Below are 14229 nucleotides of genomic sequence, written 5' to 3'. Positions count from 1 at the left end.
AGTAAAAGCAAAAATCATAATCAAGTATCAAAAAAGTTAAATAATTACAGGCTAATAGCAGTTGTAATGCCATTAAATAGAAATTTAAAAAATAGAAACGGACAATATTCCTATCTCTAAAAGTAAGAAAAAATGTGAGACGAGGGATAAAAAAAATTAGAATTGAATTAATTATTGTGCATTAAAAATAAATAACTATTAGCACCTTTAATGTTAAAATTCATTTAATCGTATGGATTTAATTTTGGTCGGGGTAGATCCCAAAAGCCAATACAATAACAGAGCTGCCGATTAAAATTTTGTCTCCGAAACCTCACTAAACGGAAACTGATATGAAAATGAGTAAAGAATGGCAGTATATTTTATTTCTATTCCAAACAAAACTAAATTAAATTTATAATTAATATGCGAACATCAGATGAACATAAATCGAAAATCAGTAATGAAAATATTATACACGAGAGTTCCATCCACATAAAAGCGTTTAAGTTTAAATTATCCCGAGAAAATATAATTAAAAAAATTATTTATGAAAGAATTTGGAAATATCAAAACATTATTAATATAACATTTTATGCTTCTTTCTCATAAATTTATTACTAAAAAAGATAAGTACGAAATACGGCACATTTATAGTTAAGTCTTTAAATATTTTTGCAGGTAATTATTTTTCAATACATAAAGAATTAAAAAAAGCATTCATCGAAATAGAAATGCTTAGAGAATTAAAATGTACCTCTATCATAGAGACAAATGAAATGATGAATTCGACAATCGAAAACAAATGAGAAATTCGGCATTCATTTAAAAAAAAAAAAAAAAAAAATCCAAGCTAACAATAAATTTTTGTAAATCGATTATTACGATTAGTAATATCGATTACGAGTAGCACTAGCAAACTTTTAACTAAAAACATTTTTTTAAATTCGAAAAATACGAGAATTTCTTTTAAGAACAGTCGTTTTATGGTTGGTTTTGAACAGTATTTCTTGAATGGACGATAACACCCAAAAGCAAATAATAATAAAGATTCCATTCTTCCGAAAAATTTTCATGATGTATGTGTAATATATTCGAGCGATGATTTTTACATATATGATAAGAAAACGTTCGAATACTATGTGTTTAGACGATAAATGTTTAATACATCCGAAAAGAAAACGTCAAAATAATAAAAATTCCTTCTGGAAACATCTCGAAAGCATACAATTATTAAGCATACAGCCAAGAATAAATACATGGCATACAATTATTTAAAAGAAAATTATTTAGCAGCGTCGTTAGACTTTGTTATAAAAGCTTACAACATGAACAACAAATCTTGTTCAGAATTTAAATCGTAAACTGATTTTTATATACCGTCATTTGTATTCCCACTGCTTAATGAGTGATAATTAGAGAAGTTTAAAATTACTATTACATTAAATCAGGAAATATGAAATCTTTATAATTATTTTTAATGTTTCTACTTTAAAAAGCACTGCATATGAAAAGAAATAAAATTAGATGAAGACAAAAGTTAAAATTAAAAAGTTTTACCTCAGATTTTAAACTTTAGCGGAAGAATAATTATTGGTACAGGTACATTACAGGTACTGGCATATTAAACATATACCTTTGGCGAATAATAAATATCTTTGAATCTAGTTTTTTTTTAAAATTGCATCTTGAGTGTGATCTTTGGCAATCAACCATTAGCATTCGATTAATACAAAATTTCAGAAAACTAAATGTATTTTGAAACCAAAATTTAACACAGAACTACAGTTTTGGTCACAAGATTACATACGGAATTTCCTTTATTTCTCATTGTGCTTTTGAGTTATAGCGTTTACATGCGTTTGAAAGTACAGATCTAAAGAAAGTCAACCGTTTGACGAATTTGATTCCACTTTCATAGATTCTGTACTTTAGATATTAAATCTGCATATCAAATTTTATTCATTTAGCTCTCTTTGTTTTGTAATTATTATATTAAAACAGCCTAACAGGCAGATTTCTGAAAATTTCTTGCTAAATATGGTTAAAAAAAACTATGGAGTAAAAATCATATCAAATTTCATTCATCTAGCTGAAAACCCTTGAGTTATTCCTGCTTACAAAGTGATGGATTACTTCAAAAATTATGTTTTTATGGATTTTCGAGTTCGAATTTTTTCGCAATTACGTTAATACTTTCTTCGTGTATGCTTCGTCCAAGAGAAAGTAATAACGATCTTCCCTTAAATATTGAAAATTTATCATTTTAAATGCTTTTACAGAAAATAATTTTGTGCATATTTTTTAAATAATAACTGAAAACATTGACATAGCATATATTCAATATTTTGAGACCCATAAGTGGTTGCAATTTTATGATTGGAAACTAATTATTATTTGATGTAACTCAGCTACACTACAGTAAATTTCACATCAATGTTCAGACGAAAGTTAATTTCTCTTTAATTGTTGTTAATTTTAAATTGATGTTATGTAAGAGTTGAAACGACAACTCTTAAATCACAATAATTTAATATTCAATAATTAATCCTAAAAAAATAAAAGCATTAGAATTTGTAATTTTTGTGAAGAAAATAGTACATCAAAATGTTTTTGGTTATAATGTCGGTTCCCGATTAAACTACACTTTATTACTATTGTAGAAATATTCCAGTAGAAGGAAATCAATAATCATTAAAATACAAAATCAATACTCCTTTTTTAATAATTACAATCATTAAATGTTCCATTTCGAAGAATTGATTTAATTTTAGTAAATAATGATATGAATGATAGTGATGAAGGTGCACATTTTTATAATAAAACTTACAAACGATATTATATCGTATATACACAGCTTTTAAACAAACGCGTTACAAATAAAAAATATTAATAAAATAAAATAACTGCAAAGAGTAGGAACGGATGAAAAGCATTTCACTGTGAACCTATTTTTCTTCTCACAAAATCATATTGAGACCTTCCTCTATGGTCTCCAGCCTTCTGCAGAAGCAGGTGTTCCCAAAAGCACAGTCTGCATTATTTACACCTGTCATTTTCCTTCGCTCTGCCCGCAGTTACAAACTCAACACGGGTTGTCTGTCTGGTGAAATGTCAAAACATGCTACCAGTACGTTGAAAATGAAAGCAGCTATATGTTCAGAATGTAAATCAAGAAAACTTATTTAGAAAAATGCGGGTTTATTTATTTATTTTTCTTTCTTTCTTTTTACAACTATTTTTCAATATTTAGCATTTGAAATAGTATTTATAAACAGTTTTAAAGGGTAAAATAAGGGCTTTTCTTTAAAATATACAATATTTTTAATAAAAGAAAGCATTTAAAACAGAGTAATATTTTTCAAACATTTTCTCACATGATGCAAGAAAAAAGCGTCTTTTATATCAGGACGATTTCCAAAATTATTTTGGCTTCCAAAGGATTTAAATTTCGATTAACTTTTCATAAGGAAAATAACGAAAGTTTCTATATAATTTTTATATTTAAAATTCTCAATAAAGTTTTTAAAAATATAAGTGTATGCATACAAAGAGACAAGTAAGATCCAGGACTGAGAAAAATAAAAGCTACTCTAAAATATTTCGTGGGTAATTTCTAAAAATAATAATAATAATAATAAGCTATTTATTCATTTGTCATTCACGTGCTAAAATTAGAAATGAATGAAGAATAGCAAGCGATATTGTTTAGGGTTTCAGTTCATTAAAAAAAAAGTTCGAGAATAAAAAAATGTTGAAAAATAATTTTCAAACAACGTTTCCTTATAGTCAGATTTTGGAAAAGTCTTTGCAAAGGAAGTATAAAGGTAAGTATCATCCTTATACCTAAACTGTAGTACAAAAATATTTTTAATTAAAAGGAATTATTTTTTATTTAACTAAACCAAAAACTAAATTTTTTTTTTCAATTTTTTTTAATTATATAAGTTTTTAGAAATTAATATCATAAAAGAAAAAATTTCATATTAAAGAGTATACAAAAAGTTTTAATAAACTAAGCAAGTTAGAATTTTTCGCAAATCTCTCAGTTTTGCCAGTTAGAATACAAAGCAGAAGTTAGTTGGTTATATCATCAGGCAGCGCATATTCGACACAAACATGTTCCTAGTACCTACCTCTTAAAAAGATTTTATTAGAATATATTTCGAACTAAAAGTTTCAGATATCCAAAAGTAAAAATCGAAACTTTAAATAATTGAAAAAAGCTCTATTAAATGAAATTTTCACTTAATTCAGAATTTTGCTACTCATTTTTTTTTATAAATTGGTTTAAATTAACTTTAAACTAAGATGTATAAATTTCAAAATAGTATGAACTCCTAAAAAATCGTAAAAAGTTATGGGGAGAAAAAAAAAAAAAAAACTCTCGAAAATTAATTTTGAATTGTTAAGTTCAATTTGATTTCGAAAATTTTGAATGACAATCGCCACATACTTTTATGGTAATGCTTTTTTTTTTTAACCTTAGGGTCGCCATCACTGAATAACCGCATAAAAATATCTAATACAACCACAATCAGCGATATACTAGTATATTTTTAGTACTAGTACATTGTACTAGAATCGGCAGTTGTGGTATAACAGTTTGACATTGCGAAGGGCATATAGCAGAACTTGTGAATTCAGCGTTTCTCTAGACTCCAGTGATGTTCACGCAAGAATAAGTACCAAAAATTGTATTTATAAATCAAATTGTATTAACGAAACTTTTTGAAAAAGCAACAACGAATTCGCTTCAGTAGCTCTAAAAACTTAAAAAATCGATGTTGTAAAAGGGTGATAACTTCTCAAAATAGTTTGAAAAAGTTATATATGTATATAAAAGAAATAGACTTTTTCCCCCTAAGAATCGACTGTGACATACAGTATGTCTTCAGAATGAATGTCCTAGTTTTAGCACATGTGCCAATTTCAGAAGAAAGAGGAGCGATAGAGATTTTATTACAAATAATAGCGGTCATTATTATAAAAACATATACAAAAAAAATTTATAAATAAAACGAAATAGTACAGACCAAAAGGAAATTGAAAATCTACTTAGGAAAATGGTCACACGAAAATTTTTCTGATTGAAGTTCTTCTAACAAGAATTTAGAAAATTGTTCCGATTCGTTCCGAATCACTCCTCTGTAAAGTGAAATCGTTTATAAGTGATATGTGCAAGGTTCTGAAATGAATAATAAACTTTTCTATTCCAAAAACATAAAATATGACATATAATATCCAACTTATAATCAAATCCTCGTTAACCCGAAGCTGATAAAGAAACTAAAATTATCTCAAGTTATCAGAGTTTTTCCTTGTCAAATAAGAAGGATTTGCTTAAGAAAGATATTAGAGATAATACAGTTCATAATAAGAAATCATATAAAATGTTATTCCAAAATAAAAAGTTGAAATCAATAGTTAACAGTTTATTATATAATTGCAATTTCATTACGTCGTTTATTTTCCAATTTTGCTTTATATTCATATTTCATAATTATTATCTAAATTGGGATTTCCATGTATAATTAATTCAATATTTTCAAATCAAATTAGTAAAATAAGGCTAAAAAAATTTATTGGAATATTTTCTTCTTATTTATGATTCGAAAGAGGTTAGCTTTTATTAAAATGAGTTTCACTAAACTGACATTTATTCAATACTTAGTTATTAAATAAAAATTTAAATGAGAATTTTTTTAAAAATATATCCGTAAAGACAGTTATGCTTATCCATAACAAATGACCAACAATTAAAAAATATCGATTAATATACTGTATATAAAATGTTTTCAGGCTCGCAACAGATGGCCAAATGTTTCCAAAAAGCTATAAACATTTCGAAATTCTTAACTTTAGAATACCTTAGCATATATTCATATCCCATATGCAGAGTTGTTCTGAATATTATTTTTGAAAGCTTTTTTTCCTCACTTCGGAAATTTAACATTGGAATTATTATATAATTATTGAGAAAGATATTTCAGACAACCTCAAGGCGCAACAAGGTATTAAAGCCGCAACTAAAATATTCCAAACCATCCCCTTTTTTTTAACGACCATTTACAATTCTTTTTTTCCCCATCATCACCTCGATTTTTTTTTAAATGCGCGCGTTTTGAAGTGGAATTTTTTTTTACTGAAGAATTTGGTCAATAAATAAAAAGAATAATAGAGAAAGTGGTTCTTCATGCTTTGCTCAAAACCACAAACAAATCCCTCTAGAAATATTCTAGCAAATACAATCTGGAGAAAAAAAAATGCTGAACAGAACATAGTTTCTATCCTCAATTATTTCATTCGATGAGTTACTAAGAAAAATTCAGAAAATAAAAAAAATTATTCAAAGAATTTTTATAGCTAATTGTTGAATTAGCCATAAAAAATAGTTCTAATTTAATAAATGAAATAACTAAAAAAAAATGAATTCAAGGTCAAGCGCTTCAGAAAGAAAAACGGGGGGAGGGGGGTAAATTTCCATAAATTGACTTTAAAAATGCTAATGGCGCAATCATGAATTACTATCTGTTTTCAAACTAGGAACCCCCCCCCCGTGCTATTTTGCATGCACCATTCAGGGTGAATTCCCTATTCGCCAAAATAAGAGTGAAATAAAAGTAGTGATAGACATTTTTTTTTTTCTCCTAAGCAATATATATAAATATTACACAAGTTTCCAGTTAAAGCAAAAGAAAAGTTTGCAAAAAGAAAAAAAATGAACATAAATATCGGAATAGTCAAAAGATAAATGCCCCTAGCATGAACTCTTGAAGGGAGAAAAAAAGTTTCTTTTATAGTAATGGCATATAGCCCCTTTGTAAAATAAAATCTTTTTATAACTGATAGGAACAGGTTACTAAAACGAACAGCAGTAGTGATTGCGAATTTGTTAGAAGTTTAATACATCTGAATAGCTATAATGCATTAAGATCAAATCTGCAGCCAGATATTTTTTTTTTTTTTTTTGAAAAATGAAAATGTTTCTAATGGAAACAAAGCGTAATTATAAAAGTTTTTTTTTTTTCGGTAAAAAAAAATGTATCCACAAATTAGCTTACATGTAATATATTAAAACCAGCTTTACATGTAAGAATTTGAGTAAATCTTATCTAAAAAAATTTCACATAATATCCTGAATAAAGAAATTGTGTTATTAATTTATTCTAAGTAATATAGCTTATTCCAGGAATTTATAATCTACTTAATTATAAGACCTTTTCCAAAGGCAGTTAGCTTATGGATGTAATGGAGTTTTGCAGTACGGTACTCGATTCAATTTTCCTTAACCTAGTGTATAAAATTCAACAAATGACAATCTTTGGACAGAAAAAAATTATTTTAATATGTAATGGAGTTTTGCAGTACGGTACTCGATTAAATTTTCCTTAACCTAGTGTATAAAATTCAACAAATGACAATCTTTGGACAGAAAAAAATTATTTTAATAAGCATTTTATTTGGATACTTCTATTAGTCATGATAATTTATACTAGTAGTACCCAATACTTATTTCTGAACCGTGTAAGATACGCTTATACAAAGTTGAAAAATGCTCTAAACATCATAAATTTTATGTAGTCTGAGTCAATAAATACATTTTTGAAAAATCATTACCCGCTCCTAATATTCTTATTTAGCAAAAAAGTCGTAACACTAACATTTTAAGCCAAAAAAAAAAAAAAAAAAAAAAAAAAAAAAACATCCTCCAAAACTCTTTTGCGATTAAAACAGACCAAGTTCTGAAGCTTAATTAATGATTTTAGACCGTTTCTATAAACGCTGTGAAGAGAATTCATCAATCAACGCACAGTATTACCTCGGGGGTGACGGTTTATTGGCCTAATATAAAAACCAATAAATCAGAAATATAAAAACGACTGATTTTTTTTAAACCCAAAAACATTCATAAAAGCTGTTAAAAAAGATGCTTTTTCGTACTATTCAAAATAATTATAATTAAAAAAAAGAAAGGAGGGGTAAAAAAAAAATATTGGTATCTTATTAAAAAATAGATTTCAAAAATCATTTATAGATTAACGATTTTTGAACCGATTAAAACTTATTTATCTTCTCCAGATTCTGCCTACGAAATCTGATGTTCAGAAGTCATACAGTACACATTATTAACTAAGTAATCAAAAGTTAAGCACGGAACACTAATCCAGTACATTTATTTTTTTTTTAATTTGTCGCTTGCCTGCACACGAGGACAAACATAAAAGAGTGCGACCTACATGGCAGCAGAGCTTATAAAACCAGGTTTCGCGCAGTGTAGAGTCCCCAATCGGGTCAGAGCTTAATTGGGTTATGCCGTAGTTTTCCAATGCCGTTCTCGGTTATCTCTGCACCTCTACGCGGTTTAGCAGTAATGAGCTCTCGGGCGATTGCACTTATAAAAGATACACGTACACATGAAAAGCCAATGCTAAGTCTGACAGAGAAAAACTTTTGATAAAACCTGTTAAATCACAAACCATATATGAATATTTTCTCATATCACATTATAAGTGTATGGAAGATCCCAGCCCATCTTTTTTTAGTTTATCAATGCCATTTTTCTATAAAGGGGGTTATAAAAAATTATTTCCTAATGCTTCACAAAACTTAATCATCAAAATTATCTCGAACCTTTCGAAGGCTGAAGGCAACTCAAAAATATTTCATTATTAATTCTAAAATTTAAATTATATACTCAAATCTTTTGCAATAAAATAACTAAGTAAATAGTTCATTAAATCGTTTGAAATAAAATAATCAAGTAAATAGTTCATTAAATCGTTTGAAATAAAATAACCAAGTAAATAGTTCATTAAATCGTTTGAAATAAAATAATCAAGTAAATAGTTCATTAAATCGTTTGAAATAAAATAACCAAGTAAATAGTTCATTAAATCGTTTGCTATCTCTGAGCCTCAACGCGGTTTAACAGTAAGAAATTTTTCGAGTGACTTATAATACATGTACACAAGAACAGTCAATGTTTAGGCTAATGGAAGAGAGATTCAGATAAAACATCGATTAGATAATCAAACAAACAGAAGTTTATCAGAACTCAAATACAGATTAACAATTCATTGATTTTTTAAAAAAATTAGGCGATAATGATCTTTACATTGCATGGCTTCGAATTAAATGAAGTTAATTCAGAAAAAAAGAAAACTACTTTTTAATCGAATTAAAAATGTAATTTCTTAATCATTTTTTTTATCAAAGGATTTTCGTACTCGAAGTCAGAAATATAATAAATTGCTCAATTCGATTTTTTGAAAAGCGGGAAATGCAAATGATGCACATCTCAATACAGCGCAGTATATGAATCAGACTTAAGCAGAATAAGTAATGGGGGAAACCATAATGAAATTTCCAGTAAGCAGAAAAGATGATATGCATTTGAAAACATCTAAAAGTTAAAAACGATTCATTTAAATTGGTGCAGAACACTTTTTACACTCAGAGACCATCTATCGAAAAGAATAAGCAATCTAATATTATTCTATATATCGTTTAAAGAAATAGTTATAAACTTTGTCTCAGTAATTAATTATATGCAAAACAGGAAGGGCAGGGAGAGGGCTAAGGGTTCGTGATTATGATATTAAAACGAAAGCAAAATTCATGAATAGTTTTTATTTTCAAAGAACTAAATTTATGCAGTCTACATTTTATCTTAAAAAAAGTATGAAGTTCATAATATTTTAACAATGACAACATTCAACAGTTTTTGACAGAAATCATATTGTTAATTAAACACAAAGATAAAATCGACTAGCAATTTACTACATTAAATTGCGTAGGAAAAAAAATTCTAATAAAAAAATCACTGACAGAAGATAATCACTTTCTATGAATAATTTCCTTTGAAACAATAATCAGAATTTCACTTTCTAGAGTTCACATAGCATGAAAATTAAAAACCAGAAATCGAAAAATCAATCGAGTTATAAATAACAGTAAGAGAGGGGGAAAAAAAACACTTACTTCATTATGATTGGCATTGAATGAAGGTGTACGCAGAAACTGAATGGTTTAAGTAACTTTTAAGACAAATCTAACGTTCAGAAAGCAAAGAACATCAAACTTATTTTATTTTTAATTCAATTGCATTATCTTTATTTTCGGGAGATTACAATCATTATTGCATTAATTGTTTTCCCATAAGCACGTTAACATTCTCACACGCTGTCCAAGATGCCAACTAAACGTGAAACATCTCTGCTCACTTTCTGACATCTGATTGATTGTTTCCATGCCATGTTCACAAAAAAAAAAAAAAAAAAAATCACTTACTCAAGAATATCGAGATATTATACTTATTTCACTGATATCGCACTAGAGCAAATACTGGCTATAGACATAAATCCACCCAAAATAACAATTACACGATCACGCAATAAAAAGATGCGAATCAAAAACTACGGCTCGATTCGTGCTTGCTTTAATATCCTGCTTTTTACTTATTTCACTAAGACAACAGGACTAATACGCTGGAAGCTGATAAATTCCGCCTGCGTTTGGGGGTGAAAAATGGCAATATAAGGAAGACTGAATATGGGTTCATCGGGTATTACTTCTACTTCTAAAAATGAAATCGAATATGTGAATGTATATTTGTCTGCTGCGATTTATAAGCAAACCGTTAGATTAAACGGCTGTCAATTTTCGCAGATGCATTTTAGAGGATGAAAATTAGATTAAATTCAGGAGAGGGGGATTTAGAGGATGAGAATTCACATCAACAAACGAGAATATTTTAAGAATTAATGGTATAATAGATCGATATTAGCAACATTACACCATACGAGAATTAAAAGGATTTAAAAAAAAAAAACAATGGTGTAAGAGTTTCTAGAAATTTTTAAATTAGTCCTTAATACATTTACAATGATATTTAAAATGTTCAGTATAAAGAAAATGTTTGATAGTAGAACATAGTTTTATTTATACACTTTCTAATGATCCGATTAAAAAGCTAATTTCTGCTATTAATTTAAATCCATTATAATATAATTTTTTAAAAATATTTCAGGTTCAAATGAAAAAAAAAAAAAAAAATTAACACGAATTCGAGAAAGCTTTAAAAATCTGGCCAATCCACTGGTCACAAAGCAATAAAGATTTAATTGATAAAACAGTCTGAGTCTGCATAACTAATCAAATCACATTCGGAGAACTTCAGAGTAATTCTTGATCGGTTGGTTAACTGGAAATGTTACACTGGAAAGTTGTGTAATTCTTATAAAATAACGCCTCATTAACTGAATTTGAGAAAGCACAATTACCCGGTAGAGGTCAGATTTTTTAAGGATTTAAGAAAGCAACATAAAAATGAAACAGACAAATAAAAAACCGGACGAAAACTCAAACACCGAAAGAAAATATGTTTTTTAAAATTAAATCAGGTTTTATTTAAAATATTTCAAGTCATGGAGTTTTAAGCATGTTTCATGTTTTTAAATACTTCATGGTGAAAATCTATTTAAAAAGCAATTTCTTAATTTTAAAACACAATTTAAAAAAATTTCTCCCCCCCCCCCAGCTTTTTATTTTCTAGTGGAAACAAGCACATCTTATAAAAGAAATATATAGAATTAGGGAAAATGTTATCATTTTTTGATTATTAATCCGAGATCCATATTACTTTTTCCTCTAAAATAATAGTAACAAAAGACTTCATACGCTATAGAATTTCAGAGTAACACGAAACATCATTGTTTTTTTAAAAGAGGTAAGCATAATTTAACTTTATTTTTAAAAGGTATATTTAAGACATACCATTCTTTACAATACTACAATTTGCAACAATATATCCTCACTTTTTCTTTCTGTCCCATAAAAAAAAAAAACACTTCAAGTCTGAATACAACTTGAAACAAAGCAGCACTTAATAAAGACGTATGATTTAGAATGTGACGGCGATCGCCCTGGAAATGCACTTAAGCGTCCTCGATACAGTGAATTCAAGTCTTTTCAAAACCATCTGCAGCAAAAAAAGTCATCCCTCAAAATGAATTCGTTTTTAAAGGTGATATTCTACGCAACAAAGCGACTTTACAAGAGAACTAACGTCACCTCAGACGTAACTGGAGAGGAAGCAACGTCTGTCTCTGTGAATGAAGCGGAATGGAAAAAAAAGGGTTCGTGATGTGATAAAAAGAGACCCGGACGATATTTTTCTCTTCTTTTTTTATTTATTTTTAAAATCCGGCGAAAGATAGAAGCAAACACGGAACGTCTGGAACAGTTAAAAAGAGCAACTTTAGCGCATTTAAACGTGAACGTCAGAAGTAAAATAAACTTTGATATAAAAATTTGTTTATCACCTCTGTGGATGGTATTCAACTTCTGATTTAATTCATTTATTCAAAAAAAAATTATTTTGTTAGCTACAGCAAATTTCAAGAGAATCATCGCAGTTATAACATTAACAGTTTTTCAACTTCTTCTCATTTATCACTTTCAACTGAAATATATATGTTGCAAGTAAATTTGAAAACAACATTAAACGCATACTTTAGTATATGAATTTCTGAAATGCTGAAGTTTATGTATATCTATATGTATGTAAATGCCTAAATGTATGTATACCGAAATATTCCGAAATGCAGGGTAGATTCCGAAATACAGGGTAAGTAGATTCCGATATACAGGGTGGTTATAATTCAACTTCCCTTATAAATAGCATCCTACAACGCAAACTGCTGAACGGATGGCAAAGAAATTCAGTATATAGACTATGCATAAGATTCGATAACGAATTAAAAAAAAAAAAAATGTTCCAAAATGTCCTCCAAAGGGCGCCTTTCCCGGAAAAACATTAAATTCAACACAATAAACGACCGAAACGGAGTACAGAAACAATATTAACAATCCAGTACAAGAATTATGAGTAATAAAATGTAAGCTGTCAGTTCTATGGAAAAAAAATATCGTGATTTGCATGCATTCGAAGAAGAAGCTTTATGCAAAACGGGTTAGGGTATGAAACATTTGCAGACGTTGTCATGTTTTTTGCCGATGTTTCCGGCTGTAATGACGACGGTATGTTAGTAGAACGTGCGTAATTGGTGAAGCATTTTTACGAAAACAAGAGGAATACTTCTGCTGCAATTCGTGAATTTCGTCGTGTAACAAACCTACGGCTTGGACCAACGCCTACTAAAGGTATGCGGGCCATGATTAAAAGATTTGAAGCGACAGGGACATAAGGAGTTCAACCCGGAAGAAGCCGTAAACCTATCACACCGGCACTTTTTTGATGCCGTCAAGAACGCACAAATTTTGCAGGCGAATGAGGGTGATCACATGGAGCACCTTTCCCGACATCGTCCTGGACATGATTAACAGCTGCTCCTTTTGTGTAATTTCGTCCTAATCTGTTCTTGTTTCTGCAACCTGAACTGTCCCCCCCCCTCCATTTTTTTCCTCACACAGCGTACTGTTATTTTCTCCTTACCTTTACAGAACGCGATTCGATTGTAAGGTGACCAGAATTATAAATGTTAATATTGTTCCTGTACTCCGTTTTGGTCGTTTATTATGTTGAATTTAATGTTTTTCCGGAAAAGGTGCCCTCTGGTGGACATTTCCCCCACCCCCAAAATTCCGTGTGCGCATCTCGCGTATAGTCTATATACCAAATTTCGTTGCAATCTGTTCACCCGTTTGCATTCCCTGTATATGTAGCCCTTATTAACATGTTTAGTATGTCTAGATTCTTTGGTAGTAATTTTCAAATTTCAGAGGGTAATAATTCTAATTTCCTTTTATGATGAAAATAATTATCTATTGTGTAAAAATTTAGGCAAAAAATATTTAAAAAAATAAAATACAAATAATTGGGCCAAATATCTTGGAAAGAATTTGGATCTAGATTGGAACAAAACATTTAATTTCAAACGAAGCTTTACTTTTAAAAAATTAAATTATGAGTCCTAAAAAACTATTCTCTCTAGATGCCTTCCCATCTATATCTAAAATAAATTTCATAATCATGTTATCCCTCAATCTTTATCTCATAATAATTTTACCACTCGATCGGTTGTTTTTTTTTAAAAAAATTTTTACATTTACAAAAGAACACAAACAAGTCGTCATGAAGTAAAATTCATTTTCCTACTCGGACGTATAATCAGTCTACAAATAATATAGGATAAAAGTGAAAAAGGATTTCTTTTGGAATGTAAACAAATTTCAAATAGCAGAATTGCGCATAAATACTAAAGTGGATACGTGTTAGGTTTAATG

At 28.7% G+C, this 14229-nt stretch overlaps 1 protein-coding gene across 7 annotated transcripts in view; it reads right to left on the bottom strand.

The window, feature by feature from the left end:
• LOC129971148 (homeodomain-interacting protein kinase 2-like) overlaps positions 1–14229 on the bottom strand; it is a 98814-nt gene that overhangs the window by 27452 nt on the left and 57133 nt on the right. Inside the window, exon 1 of one of the 7 annotated variants that reach the window (XM_056084649.1) lies at positions 9964–10142. The exons of the other annotated variants lie outside the window; for them this stretch is intronic. The gene's annotated coding sequence lies outside the window, so the exon portion shown is untranslated. Of the gene's footprint in view, positions 1–9963; positions 10143–14229 lie in introns of those variants that run through there. 7 annotated transcript variants of the gene reach the window in all.

This window comes from Argiope bruennichi, chromosome 6, assembly GCF_947563725.1.
Source record: "Argiope bruennichi chromosome 6, qqArgBrue1.1, whole genome shotgun sequence".
Taxonomy (NCBI): Eukaryota; Metazoa; Arthropoda; class Arachnida; order Araneae; family Araneidae; genus Argiope; species Argiope bruennichi.
Note: the sequence above shows the minus strand (reverse complement) of the source record. Positions and strands in the feature narration are given on the sequence as shown.